This window comes from Gorilla gorilla, chromosome 15 (assembly GCF_029281585.2).
Source record: "Gorilla gorilla gorilla isolate KB3781 chromosome 15, NHGRI_mGorGor1-v2.1_pri, whole genome shotgun sequence".
Classification (NCBI taxonomy): Eukaryota; Metazoa; Chordata; class Mammalia; order Primates; family Hominidae; genus Gorilla; species Gorilla gorilla.
This window is the reverse complement of record NC_073239.2, coordinates 32,614,471-32,629,925: the sequence shown is the minus strand read 5'-3', so window position 1 is coordinate 32,629,925 and position 15,455 is coordinate 32,614,471. Positions and strand designations below refer to the sequence as shown.

General features: G+C 42.5%; 1 long non-coding RNA gene across 1 annotated transcript; it reads left to right on the top strand.

The window, feature by feature from the left end:
• LOC134757115 (uncharacterized) lies at positions 1–13,943 on the top strand. The gene is made up of 2 exons (XR_010130738.1): positions 1–458; positions 7,091–13,943. It is a non-coding gene; the product is annotated as an uncharacterized lncRNA (long non-coding RNA).
• Positions 13,944–15,455: the final 1,512 nt, after the last annotated feature.

Here is a 15,455-nt window from a genome sequence, read left to right as displayed (position 1 = left end):
ATGCTCAGTCGGGCAGCTCTCCGGGCGGGCGTGGGAGCCCGCGCTCCAAGGCCCGGTCGGGGGAGGGGCGCTCACGCAACCGCCCCTGTCTGGAGGGGGATCGCCTCTGCGGCAGCGCTCACCGCAGGGCTTTACTGAAGCGGAGTCTAGCATGTGTGGCTGCTCCACAGCGGTGTGGGTGGCGGCGGCTCCTCTGCAGCAGCCTCGGCAGCAGCGGTCGCCATGGCCAAGCCCACCGTGGAGCTCATCTGAGAGCTGTAAGGTACGGGACTGCCTCGGTCTTTGGGACGCCCCGTCTGGTAGCATCCCAGATCCAGCACGTTCCTTCCGGCCCTGCACCCCGGCCCGGTGCCTCACATCCCGCCACCCCATGCATCCAGGCTCTAAGGCAGCCCCTGCATCTCAGTCCTGACATCGCTGTCCCTGGAGCATCCTCCGCTGGAGCTGGAGCTTGACGGGTAGGGTGGAGAGGGCGGGGGGTGGGGGGGGGGAAACTGCATCAATTAACGGGGCGGTGGGGGAGGGAAGTCCTCCATTGCTGAGACTTCAGTAGGCGTTCTATGATCACAGTGTAAACAAAGCCGCAGGGAAGCTCTAACTGGGCGGAACCCACCGCAGCTCAGCAAGGCCTACTGCCTCTCTAGATTCCACCTCAGGGGGCAGGGCATATCTGAACAGAAGGCAGCAGACAGCTTCTGCAGACTTCAGTGTCTTGCCTGACAGCTCTAAAGACAGCAGTGCTTCTCCCAGCACGGAGTTCGTGCTCTGATAACGGACAGACTGCCTCCCCAAGTGGGTCCGTGACCCCCATGTAGCTTGACTGAAAAACACCGCCCAGTAGGGGCAGAGAGACACCTCATACAGGTGGGTGCCCCTGTGGAACAAAGCTTCCAGAAGAAGGATCAGGCAGCAATATTTGCTGTTCTGCAGCCTCCTCTAGTGATACCCAAGAAAATAGGGTCTGGAATGGACTTCCAGCAAACCCCCAAAGGCAAAAACCCCTTTGCCTTGCAGCAAAGGCCCCTGCAACTGAGGGGCCTGTTAGAAGGAAAACTAACAAACAGAAAGGAATAGCATCAACATCAGCAAAGGACAACATCAACATCAGAATAGCAAAGGACATCCACACTAAAACCCCATCCATAGGTCACCAACATCAAAGACCAAAGGTAGATAAAACCACAAAGATGGAGAGAAACCAGAGCAAAAAGGCTGAAACTTCCAGAAATCAGAACGTCTCTTCTCTTCCAAAGGAATACAAGTCCTCACCAGCAAGGGAACAAAACTGGATGGAGAATAAGTTTGATAACTTGGCAGAAGTAAGCTTCAGAAGGTCAGTAATAACAAACTACTCCCAGCTAAAGGAGCATGTTCTAACCCATTGCAAGGAAGCTAAAAACCTTGAAAAAAGGTTAGACAAATGGTTAACTAGAATGAAGAATGTAGAGAAGAGCTTAAATGACCTGATGGAGCTGATAACCACAGTACAAGAACCTCATGAAGGATACACAAGCTTCAATAGCTGATTCAATCAAGTGGAAGAAAGGATATCAGTGATTGAATATAAAATTAATGAAATAAAGTGAGAAGACAAGATTAGAGACAATAAAAGAAAAAAGAAACATTCAAATTCAGGAAATACAGAGAACATCACAAAGACACTCCTTGAGAAGAGCAACCCCAAGACACATAATTGTCAGATTCAGCAAGGTTAAGGGCAGCCAGAGAGAAAGGTTGGGTTACCAACAAAGGGAAGCCCATCAGACTAACAGCAGATCTCTCAGCAGAAACCATATAAACCAGAAGACAGTCGGGACCAATATTCAACATTCTGAAAGAAAAGATTTTTGAAACTAGAATTTCATATCCAGCCAAACTAAGCTTTGTAAGTGAAGGAGAAACAAAATCCTTTACAGACAAGCAGATGCTGAGAGATTTTGTCACCACCAGGCCTGCCTTACAATAAGAGCTCCTGAAGGAAGCACTAAACATGGAAAGGCACAACCGGTACCACCCACTGCAAAAACATATGATATTGTAAAGACCATTGATGCTATGAAGAAACTGCATCAATTAATGGGCAAAATAACCAGCTAACATCATGACAGGATCAAATTCACATATAACAATACTAACCTTCAATGTAAATGGGATAAATGCCCCAATTAAAAGACACAGACTGGCAAATTGGATAAAGAATCAAGACCCATATGGTGTGCTGTATTCAGGAGACCCATCTCACGTGCAAAGACACACATAGGCTCAAAATGAAGGTGTATCTGGAATTGGTGGGTTCTTGGTCTCACTGACTTCAAGAATGAAGCCACGGACCCTCGCGGTGAGCGTTACAGTTCTTAAAGGCAGCGTGTCCGGAGTTTGTTCCTTCTGATGTTCAGACATGTTCAGAGTTTTTTCCTTGTGGTGGGTTCGTGGTCTCACTGGCTTCAGGAGTGAAGCTGCGGGCCTTCGCAGTGAGTGTTACAGCTCTTAAGGCGGCATGTCTGGAGTTGTTCGTTCCTCCCGTCCAGAGTTGTTCATTCCTTCCGGTGGGTTCGTGGCCTCACTGGCCTCAGGAGTGAAGCTGCAGACCTTCACGGTGAGTGTTACAGCTCATAAAGGCAGTGTGGACCCAAAGAGTGAGCAGCAGCAAGATTTATTGCAAAGAGCGAAAGAACAAAGCTTCCACAGTGTGGAAGGGGACCCAAGCATGTTGCTACTGCTTGAAGGGGTGGCTTGCCCCTCCACACCTGTGGGTATTTCTAGTCAGGTGGGACGAGAGACTGAGAAAGAGAAATAAGACACAGAGACAAAGTATAGAGAAACAACAGTGAGCCCAGGGGACCGGCGCTCAGCATACCAAGGACCTGCACCAGCACCGGTCTCTGAGTTCCCTCAGTTTTTATTGATTATTATTGTCATTATTTCAGTAAAAAGGAATGTAGTAGGAGGGCAGGGTGATAGTAAGGAGAAGGTCAGCAACAAACATGTGAGCAATAGAATCTACGTCATAATTCAGTTCAAGGGAAGGTACTATGACTGGACGTGCACGTAAGCCAGATTTATGTTTCTCTCCACCCAAACATCTCGGTGGAGTAAAGAATAACAAGGCAGCATTGCTGCAAACATGTCTCGCCTCCCACCATAGGGCGGTTTTTCTCTCATCTCAGAATTGAACAAATGTACAATCGGGATTTATACCGAGACATTTAGTTCCCAGGGGCAGGCAGGAGACAGTGGCCTTCCTCTATCTCGACTGCAAGAGGCTTTCCTCTTGTACTAATCCACCTCAGCACAGACCCTTTATGGGTGTCAGGCTGGGGGACAGTCAGGTCTTTCTTATCCCATGAGGCCATATTTCAGACTATCACATGGGGAGAAACCTTGGACAATACCCCGCTTTCAAGGGCAGAAAGCGCTTTCCCTGTGGCTTTCCGCAGTGCATTGTGCCGCCAAGGCCAAACCCACCCAGAACTCGTGCTGGCCTGCAAGTGCTGCGCACAGCCCCAGTTCCCACCCATGCCTCTCCCTCCACACCTCCCTGTAAGCTGAGGAAGCCAGCTCCAGTCTCAGCCAGCCCAGAAAGGGGCTCCCACAGTGCAGCGGGCTGAAGGGCTCCTCAAGCGTGGCCAGAGTGGGTGCCGAGGCTGAGGAGGCGCTGAGAGTGAGCGAGGGCTGCCAGCACGCTGCCACCTCTCAAAGGGATGGAGGAAGATCTACCAAACAAATGGAAAGCAAAAAAAAAGCAGGGATTGCAATCCTGGTCTCTGATAAAACAGACATTAAACCAACAAAGATGAAAGGAGACAAAGAAGGCCATCACATAGTGGTAAAGGAATCAATTCAACAAGAAGAGCTAACTATCCTAAGTATATATGCACCCAATACAGGAGAACCCAGATTCATAAAGCAAGTTCTTAGAGACCTAAAAAGAGGCTTAGACGCCCATACAATAGTAATGGGAGACAGTAACACCCCACTGTTAATATTAGACAGAAAACATGACAGAAAATTAATAAGGATGTCCAGGACTTGAACTCATCTCTAGACCAAGTAGGCATAATACACATCTACAGAACTCTCCACCCCAAGTCAACACAATATACATTCTTCTCAGCACCACGTCACACTTATTCTAAAATTGACCACATAATTGGAAGTAAAACACTCCTCAGCAAATGCCAAAGAACAGCAATCACAACAAACTGTCTCCCAGACCACAGTGCAATCAAATTAGAACTCAGGACTCAGAAACTCACTCAAAACTGCACAACTATATGGAAACTGAACAACCTGCTCCTGAATGACTACTGGGTAAATAACAAAATGAAGGCAGAAGTAAACATGGTCTTTGAAACCAATGAGAACAAAGACACAGTGTACCAGAATCTCTGGGACACATTTAAAATAGTGTGTAGAGGGATATTTACAGCACTGAATGCCCTCAAGAGAAAGCAGGAAAGATCTAAAATCAACACCCTAACCTCAAAATTAAAAGAACTAGAGAAGCAAGAGCAAACAAATTCAGAAGCTAGTAGAAGACAACAAATAACGATGATCAGAGCAGAACTGAAGGAGATAGAGGCATTAAAAAAAAACCTTCAAAGGATCAATGAATCCAGGAGCTGGATTTTTGAAAAGATCAACAAAATGGACTGCTAGCAAGACTAATAAGGAAGAAAAGAGAGAAGAGTCAAATAGACACAATAAAAAATTATAAAGGGGATATCACCAGTGATCCCACAGAAATACACACTACCATCAGAGAATACTATAAACACCTCTATGCAAATAAACTAGAAAACCTAGAAGAATTGGATAAATTCTTGGACACATACACCTTCCCCAGACTAAATCAGGAAGAAGCTGAATCGCTGAATAGACCAATAACAGCTTCTGAAATTGAGGCAATAATTAATAGCCTACGAAACCAAAAAAAGTCCAGGACCAGATGGATTCATAGCCGAATTCTACCAGAGGTACAAACAGGAGCTGGTACCATTCCTTCTGAAACTATACCGATCAATAGAAAAAGAAAGACTCCTCCCTAACTCATTTTATAATGCCAGAATCATCCGGATATCAAAGCTTGGCAGAGACACAACAAAAGAGAGAAAATTTTAGGCCAGTATCCCTGATGAACATTAATGCAAAAATTCTCAATAAAATACTGGCAAACTGAATCCAGCAGCACATCAACAAGCTTATCCACCATGATCAAGGTGGCTTCATCCCTGGGATGCAAACCTGGTTCAGCATAAGCAAATCAATAAACGTAATCCATCACAGAAACAGAATCAATGACAAAAACCACATGATTATCTCAATAGATGCAGAAAGGCCTTCGAACAAAATTAAACACCCCTTCATGCTAAAAACTCTCCATAAACTTGGTATTCATGGAATGTAACTCAAAATAATAAGAGCTATTTATGACAAACCCATAGCCAATATCATACTGAATGGGCAAAAACTGGAAGCATTCCCTTTGAAAACCAGTACAAGACAAGGATGCCCTCTCTCACCACTCCTATTCAACATAGTATTGGAAGTTCTAGCCAGGGCAATCAGGCAAGAGGAAGAAATAAAGGGTATTCAATGAGGAAAAGAGGAAGTCAAATTGTCTCTGTTTGCAGATGATTTCACCGTATATTTAGAAACCCCATCATCTCAGCCCAAAATCTCCTTAAGCTGATAAGCAACTTCAGCAAAGTCTCAGGGTACAAAATCAATGTGCAAAAATCACAAGCATTCCTATATGCCAATAATAGACAGAGAGCCAAATCATGAGTGAACTCCAATTCGCGACTGCTACAAAGAGAATAAAATACCTAGGAATCCAATTTACAAGGGATGTGAAGGACCTCTTCAAGGAGAACTACAAACCGCTGCTCAAGGAAATGAGTGAGGACACAAACAATGGAAAAACAGTCCATGCTCATGGATAGGAAGAATCAATATCGTGAAAATGGCCATACTGCCCAAGGTAATTTATAGATTCAATGCTATCCCCATCAAGCTACTAATGACTTTCTTCACAAAATTGGATAAAAACTACTTTAAATCTCATATGGAACCAAAAAAAGAGCCCACATAGCTGAAGGGGGCCAGCCCCTCCACACCTGTGGGTATTTCTTGTCATGCAGGATGAGAGACTGAGGAAAGAAATAAGACACAAAGTATAGGGAAAGAAAAATGGGCCCAGGGGACTGGCGCTCAGCATACAGAGGACCCACACTGGCACCAGTCTCTGAGTTCCCTCAGCATTTGTTAATTACTATTTTTACTATCTCAGCAAGAGGAATGCGGCAGAAGAGCAGGGTGATAGTGGGGAGAAGGTCAGCAAGAAAACATGTGGCAAAGGAATCTGTGTCACAAATAAGTTCAAGGGAAGGTACTATGCCTGGATGTACATGTAGGCCAGATTTATGCTTCTCTCCACCCAAACATCTCAGTGGAATAAAGAATAACAAGGCAGCATTGCTGCAAACATGTCTCGCCTCCCGCCACAGGGCGGTTGTTCTCCTAACTCAGAACTGAACAAATGTACAATCGTGTTTTATACCAAGACACTCAGTTCCCAGGGGCAGGCAGGAGACAGTGGCCTTCCTCTATCTCAACTGCAAGAGGCCTTCCTCTTTTATTAATCCTCCTCAGCACAGACCCTTCACGGGTGTCGGGCTGGGGGACGGTCAGGGCTCTCCCATCCCACGTGGCCATATTTCAGACTATCACATGGGAAGAAACCTTGGACAGTACCCAGCGTTCCAGGGCAGAGGTCCCTGCGGCTTTCCGCAGTGCGTTGTGCCCCTGATTTATTGAGACTGGAGAATGGTGATGACTTTTACCAAGCATACTGCCTGTAAACATTTTGTTAACAAGGCACATCCTGCACAGCCCTAGATCCCTTAAACCTTGGTTCCATACAACACATGTTTCTGTGAGCTCAAGGTTGGGGCTAAAGTTACAGATTAACAGCATCTCAGGGCAAAGCAATTGTTCAGGGTACAGGTCGAAATGGAGTTTCTTATGTCTTCCTTTTCTACATAGACACAGTAACAGTCTGATCTCTCTTTCTTTTCCCTACATATAGCCAAGACAATCCAAAGCAAAAAGAACACAGCTGGAGGCATCACGCTACCTGACTTCAAACTATACTGCAAGGCTACAGTAACCAAGACAGCATAGTACTAGTACCAAACAGATATCTAGACCAATGGAATGGAACAGAGGCTGCAGAAATAACACCACACACCTACAACCATCAGATTTTTGACAAACCTGACAAAAACAAACAATGGGGAAAGGATTCCCTATTTAATAAATGATGTTGGGAAAGCTGGCTAGCCATAGGCAGAAAACTGAAACTGGACCCCTTCCTTACACCTTATACAAAAATTAACTCAATTTTATTATGTTGTATTAAATTAAGTTGGATTTAATTAAGATGGATTAAAGACTTAATTATAAGACCTAAAACCATAAAAACCCTAGAAGAAAACCTAGGCCATACCATTCAGGACACAGGTATGGGCAAAGACTTCATAACTAAAACACCAAAAGCAATGGCAACAAAGTCCAAATAGACAAATTGGACCTGATTAAACTAAAGAGCTTCAGCGCAGCAGAAGAGACTATCGTCAGAGTGAACAGGCAACCCACAGAATGGAAGAAAATTCTTGCAATCTATCCATCTGACAAAGGGCTAATATCCAAAATCTACAAAGAACTTAAACAAATTTACAAGAAAAAACACAAACAACCCCATCAAAAAGTGGGCTAAGGATGTGAACAGACACTTCTCAAAAGAAAACATTTATGCAGCCAACAAACATGAAAAAAAGCTCATCATCACTGCTCATTAGAGACATGCAAATCAAAACCACCATGAGATACCATCCCACACCAGTTAGAATGGCAGTCATTAAAATGTCAGGAAACAACAGATGCTGGAGAGGATGTGGAGAAATAGGAACACTTTTACACTGTTGGTGGGAGTGTAAATTAGTTCAACCATTGTGGAAGACAGTGTGGCCATTCCTCAAAGACCTAGACACATAATTGTCAGATTCACCAAAGTTGAAATGAAGGAAAAAATGTTAAGGGCAGCCAGAGAGAAAAGTCAGGTTACCCACAAGGGGAAGCCCATCAGACTAGCAGCTGATCTCTCGGCAGGAACTCTACAAGCCAGAAGAGAGTGGGGGCCAATATTCAACATTCTTAAAATAATTTTCAACCCAGAATTTCATATCCAGCCAAACCACGCTTCATAAGTGAAGGAGGAATAAAATACTTTACAGTATTTTACAGCAAATGCTGAGAGATTTTGTCACCACCAGGCCTGCCCTAAAAGAGCCCCTGAAGGAAGCACTAAAAATGGAAAGGAGCAACCAGTACCAGCCACTGCAAAAACATGCCAAATTGTAAAGACCATCAATGCTAGAGAGAAGCTGCATCAACTAAGGAGCAAAATAACCAGCTAACATCATAATGACAAGATCAAATTCACACATAACAATATTAACCTTAAATGTAAATGGGCTAAATACTCCAATTAAAAGACACAGACTGGCAAATTGGATAAAGAGTCAAGACCCATCAGTGTGCTGTATTCAGGAAACCCATCTATGTGCAGAGACACACACTGGGTCAAAATAAAGGGCTGCAGGAAGATCTACCAAGCAAATGGAAAACAAAAAAAGGCAGGGGTTGCATTCCTAGTCTCTGATAAAACAGACTTTAAACCAACAAAGATCAAAAGAGACAAAGTAGGCCATTACATAATGGTAAAGGGATCAATTCAACAAGAAGAGCTAACTGTCCTAAATATATATGCACCCAATACAGGAGCACCCAGATTCATAAAGCAAGTCCTTAGAGACCTACAAAGAGACTTAGACTCCCCACACAATAATAATGGGAGACTTTAACATCCCACTGTCAATATTAGACAGATCAATGAGACAGAAAGTTAACAAGGATATCCAGGAAATGAACTCAGCTCTGCACCAAGCGGACCTAATAGACATCTACAGAACTCTCCACCCCAAATCAACAGAGTATACATTCTTCTCAGCACCACACCACACTTATTGCAAAATTGACCACATAGTTGGAAGTAAAGCACTCCTCAGCAAATGTAAAAGAACAGAAATCACAACAAACTGTCTCTCAGACCACAGTGCAATCAAACTAGAACTAAGGATTAAGAAACTCCCTCAAAACCACTCAACTACATGGAAAATGAACAACTTGCTCCTGAATGACTACTGGGTACATAACAAAATGAAGGCAGAATAAAGTTGTTCTTTGAAACCAATGAGAACAAAGACACAACATACCAGAATCTCTGGGACACATTCAAAGCAGTATGTAGAGGGAAATTTATAGCACTAAATGCCCACAAGAGAAAGCAGGAAAGATCTAAAATGGACACCCTAACATCACAATTAAAAGAACTAGAGAAGCAAGAGCAAACACATTCAAAAGCTAGCAGAAGGCAAGAAATAGCTAAGATCAGAGCAGAACTGAAGGAAATAGAGACACAAAAAACCCTTCAAAAAATCAGTGAATCCAGGAGCTGGTGTTATGAAAAGATCAACAAAATTGATAGACCACTAGCAAGACTATTAAAGAAGAAAAGAGAGAAGAATCAAATAGACGCAATAAAAAATGATAAAGGGGATATCACCACCGATCCCACAGAAATACAAACTACCATCAGGGAATGCTATAAACACCTCTATGCAAATAAACTAGAAAATCTAGAAGAAATGGATAAATTCCTCGACACATACACCCTCCCAAGACTAAACCAGGAAGAAGTTGATTCTCTGAATAGACCAATAACAGGCTCTGAAATTGAGGCAATAGTTAATAACTTACCAACCAAAAAAAGTCCAGGACCAGATGGATTCACATCCGAATTCTACCAGAGGTACAAGGAGGAACTGGTACCATTCCTTCTGAAACTATTCCAATCAATAAAAAAGAGGGAATCCTCCCAAACTCATTTTATGAAGCCAGCATCATCCTGATACCAAAGCCTGGCAGAGAAACAACAGAAAAAGAGAATTTTAGACCAATATCCCTGATGAACATCGATGCAAAAATCCTCAATAAAGTACTGGCAAACCGAATCCAGCAGCACATCAAAAAGCTTATCCACCATGATCAAGTGGGCTTCATTCCTGGGATGCAACATTGGTTCAACATACGCAAATCAATAAACATAATCCAGCATATAAACAGAACCAACAACAAAAACCATGTGATTATCTCAATAGATGCAGAAAAGGCCTTTGACAAAATTCAACAGCCCTTCATGCTAAAAACTCTCCATAAATTAGGTATTGATGAGATGTATCTCAAAATAATAAGAGCTATCTATGACAAACCCACAGCCACTATCATACTGAATGGGCAAAAACTGGAAGCATTCCCTTTGAAAACTGGCACAAGACAGGGATGCCCTCTCTCACCACTCCTATTCAACATAGTGTTGGAAGTTCTGGCCAGGGCAATCAGGCAGGAGAAGGAAATAAAGGGTATTCAAGTAGGAAAAGAGGAATTCAAATTGTCCCTGTTTGCAGATGACATGGTTGTATATCTAGAAAACCCCATCACCTCAGCCCAAAATCTCCTCAAGCTGATAAGCAACTTCAGCAAAGTCTCAGGATACCAAATCAATGTGCAAAAATCACAAGCATTCTTATACACCAATAACAGACAAACAGAGAGCCAAATCATGAGTGAACTCCCATTCACAATTGCTTCAAAGAGAATAAAATACCTGGGAATCCAACTTAAAAGGGACGTGAAGGACCTCTTCAACGAGAACTACAAACCACTGCTCAATGAAATAAAAGAGGATACAAACAAATGGAAGAACATTCCATGCTCATGGGTAGGAAGAATCAATATCTTGAAAATGGTCATACTGCCCAAGGTAATTTATAGATTCAATGCCATCCCCATCAAGCTACCAATGACTTTCTTCACAGAATTGGAAAAAACTACTTTAAAGTTCATATGGAACCAAAAAAGAGCCCACATTGCCAAGTCAACCCTAAGCCAAAAGAACAAAGCTGGAGGCATCACACTACCTTACTTCAAACTATACTACAAGGCTACAGTAACCAAAACAGCATGGTACTGGTACCAAAACAGAAATAGACCAATGGAACAGAACAGAGCCCTCAGAAATAATGCTGCGTATCTACAACCATCTGATCTTTGACAAACCTGACAAAAACAAGAAATGGGGAAAGGATTCCCTATTTAATAAATGGTGCTGGGAAAACTGGCTAGCCATACGTAGAAAGCTGAAACTGGATCCCTTCCTTACACCTTATACAAAAATTAATTCAAGATGGATTCAAGACTTAAATGTTAGACCTAAAACCATAAAAACCCTAGAAGAAAACCTAGGCAATACCATTCAGGACATAGGCATAGGCAAGGACTTCATGTCTAAAACACCAAAAGCAATGGCAACGAAAGCTGAAATTGACAAATGGGATCTAATTAAACTAAAGAGCTTCTGCACAGCAAGGGAAACTACCATCAGAGTGAACAGGCAACCTACAGAATGGGAGAAAATTTTTGCAATCTACTCATCTGACAAAAGGGCTAATATCCAGAATCTACAATGAACTCAAACAAATTTACAAGAAAAAAACAAACAACACCATCAACAAGTGGGCAAATGATATGAATAGACACTTCTCAAAAGAAGATATTTATGCAGCCAAAAGACACATGAAAAAATGCTCATCATCACTGGCCATCAGAGAAATGCAAATCAAAACCACAATGAGATACCATCTCACACCAGTTAGAATGGCGCTCATTAAAAAGTCAGGAAACAACAGGTGCTGGAGAGGATGTGGAGAAATAGGAACACTTTTACACTGTTGGTGGGACTGTAAACTAGTTCAACCATTGTGGAAGTCAGTGTGGTGATTCCTCAGGGATCTAGAACTAGAAATACCATTTGACCCAGCCATCCCATTACTGGGTATATACCCAAGGGATTATAAATCAGGCTGCTATAAAGACACATGCACATGTATGTTTATTGTGGCACCATCCACAATAGCAAAGACTTGGAACCAAGCCAAATGTCCAACAATGATGGACTGGATTAAGAAAATGTGGCACATATACACCATGGAATACTATGCAGCCATAAAAAATGATGAGTTCATGTCCTTTGTAGGGACATGGATGAAGCTAGAAACCATCATTCTCAGCAAACTATCACAAGGACAAAAAACCAAACACCACATGTTCTCACTCATGGGTGGGAATTGAACAATGAGAACACAAGGACACAGGAAGGGGAACATCACACACCTGGGCCTCTTGTGGGGTGGGGGGAGGGGGGAAGGATAGCATTAGGAGATACACCTAATGTTAAATGACAAGTTAATGGGTGCAGCACACCAACATGGCTCATGTATACCTATGTAACTAACCTGCACGTTGTGCACATGTACCCTAAAACTTAAAAAAGTATAATTTAAAAAAAAAGACTTAAATGTTAAGACCTAAAACCATAAAAACCCTAAAAGAAAACTGAGGCCATACCATTCAGGACATAAGTATGGGCAAAGACTTCATGACAAAAACACCAAAAGCAATGGCAACAAAAGCCAAAATAGATAAATGGGACCTAATTAAAGAGCTTCGGTGCAGCAAAAGAATCTCATCAGAATGAACAGGCCATCTACAGATGGGAGAAAATTTTTGCAATCTATCCATCTGACAATGGGCTAATATCCAGACTCTAAAAATACTTAAACAAATTTACAAGAAAAAAACAAACAACCCCATCAAAAAGTGAGCTAAGGATGTCAACAGACCCTTCTCAAAAGAAAACATTTCTGCAGCCAACAAAAATGAAAAAAAGCTCACCCTCACTGCTCATTAGAGAAATGCAAATCAAAACAACAATGAGATACCATCTCACACCAGTTAGAATGGCAATTATTAAAATGTTAGGAAACAACAGATGCTGGAGAGGATGTGGAGAAATAGGAAGACTTTTAGACTGTTGGTGAGAGTGTAAATTAGTTCAACCACTGTGGAAGACAGTGTGGCCATTCCTCAAGGATCTAGAACCAGAAATACCATTTGACCCAGCAATCCCATTACTGGGTATATACCCAAAGGATTATAAATCATTCTACTATAAAGATACATGCACACATATGTTTATTGCAGCACTGTTCACAATACACAGACTTGGAACCAACCCAAATGCCCATCAATGATAGACTGGATAAAGAAAATGTGGCACATACACACCATGGAATACTGTGCAGCCATAAAAAAGGATGCGTTCATGTCCTTTGCATGGACGTGGATGAAACTGGAAACCATCATTCTCAGCAAACTAACACAAAAACAGAAAACCAAACACTGCATGTTTTCACTAATAGGTAGGAGTAGAAAAATGAGAACACATGGACACAGGGAGGGGAACATCACACACCAGGGCCTGTCTGGAGCGTGGAGGGCTAGGGGAGGGATAGCATGAGAAAAAATACTTAATGTAGAGGATGGGTTGATGGGTGTGGCAAACCACCATGTCTTGTATATACCTATATAACAAACCTGCAAGTTCTGCACATGTATCTCAGAACTTAAAGTATAATAATTTTTTTAAAAATGAAAAAAATTTAAAAGAAATAAAAAAGTAGGGGTTGGAGCATGGGAGAAAGAAAAGAAAAGCAATTTGAAGGACAGTATGTATAGTGTCATCTCATTTGTGAAACAATTTTTAAAAGAAAAATGCATGTAAATGTATAAGAAACTGCTGGAAGGATACACAAAGCCAAGAGCTATATGAAGAAGGTAAAGGAACCATAAGGAAGAGTTACCTTTCAGTTTTCACATAACTTTCTATCCCTTTTTAAAATAATAAGCATGTTTTATTTTTATAATTTAATGAGTAGATGTGTTGATTTGAAAAACACACTGATCCTGAAAGTTAAAATTCCAATTCAGAGAAAATTGATTTCTATGAAAATTATCAATTCCCCAACAATGCCAGAAAAATGAAGTGTAACTATACAACACAAACAGTAATTGAGGTTGTCATCACTCAGTCTGATTTCACATATAGAATTTAAAACACCTGACTGGGCACAGTGGCTCACACCTGTAATCCCAGCACTTTGGGAGGCCAAGGCAGGAAGATCACTAGGTGGAGATGGAGACCATCCTGGCCAAAATGGTGAAACCTCGTCTCTACTAAAAATACAAAAATTAGTTGGGTGAGGTGTCGTGCTAGCTCACCAGGTACTGTAGTCCCAGCTACTCGGGAGGCTGAGTCAGGAGAATTGCTTGAACCTGGGAGGCAGAGGTTGCAGTGAGCCAAGATTGTGCCACTGCACTCCAGCCTGGTGACAGAGCAAGATGCCATCTCAAAAAAAAAAAAATTTTAAATGCCGCGGTCCTTCATGGACTGAACAAAACAAGATGAATGTGGGAATAAAGACAAAGGCAAAAGAGTATATTTGGAAGAAAGGATCAGAAGGCTCCTCACTTCTAGTGAACAAGGGTGCTGAGCTTCTACAGCCCTTCGTATTTATTGAGTAAAGGAGATAGGGAGAAGGTGGTGGTTGTCAGTCAGCTGCTTGGCTTAGTGCAGGCTTGCATGACTGCATTCTTTGAACAGTAGTCTCCAGATGTTCCAGCAGATAACCTCAAGGAGCACAGCACCAGGGAGTGATTGCCCTCAGCAAATCTTCTGGCAGCAGGTGCAGAAGTGAGTTTGTCCACGTTCTGCATTCATGATAAACAGTTTGCTGTTTGATCATGTAGCCTTCAGTGGAATGCTGAGTTGGTCACGACCCTCAGGCCTTTGGCTCCCTGCATTAAAACACCCATTTCACCAGATTGAAAATATTCAATAAAATTTCTGAAAAGGACTTAACACTTGCCAGCACTTAGTAAGGAAGTGCTCAATAAATACTGTTAACACTGTTACTATTATTTCTCCGCTTGGCAGTTGTCCTAACCCCACACCAGACCTCCCACATTGCCTAATCCTGACTTGTGTCAGTGATGCATGACTCAACAGTGAATCTGGGACAGCTATTGCAAAATACAAGACTTAAATTCCACCCCAGGTGAATTCTCTTCTGGACCACAGGCAGGCCTTGAAAAGGATGGGAGTAGAGCCCTCAATCATGGAGGCATTTGTCCCTCAAGATAGGCAGATGTTACCACCTCCATACAAGAACAATCCCATTGCCTATTACAGTTCCCATTTCAAAGAGATACTCCCACATATGCATGTATTTCCCTGAAGGATATCTTGTTCTTTTTTTTTTTTTTTTTTGAGATGGAGTCTCTCATTCTGTTGCCCAGGCTGGAGTGCAGTGGTGTGATCTAGGCTCACTGCAACCTCTGCCTCCCAGGTTCAAGCAATTCTCCTGCCTCAGCCT